We start from the raw sequence: 253 nt of genomic DNA on the forward strand, positions 1-253 counted from the left end.
ATGAAAGAGGAATGTCTTCCAACAGCTTTGATTGAGGGTTATTCTCTTAGGGGAGGTGACAGCCAAAGTAGAAAGGCCCTATCATCATTTAACTCCAGACTAAAAACCTTCTGGAAGGGAAAATGAATGCCAGCTCTTCACATACCCTGTATACAGTGAGGTGTTTCTCTCTCTTTGTTTTTATTTCCTCTCTCTTTCTCTCCTTCCTCCTTTTTTTTCTTTGTTTTTTTTTTTTTTTTTTTTTTTTTTGCTG

This window comes from Merops nubicus, unplaced genomic scaffold, assembly GCF_000691845.1.
Source record: "Merops nubicus isolate BGI_N331 unplaced genomic scaffold, ASM69184v1 scaffold4273, whole genome shotgun sequence".
In the NCBI taxonomy this organism is placed as follows: Eukaryota; Metazoa; Chordata; class Aves; order Coraciiformes; family Meropidae; genus Merops; species Merops nubicus.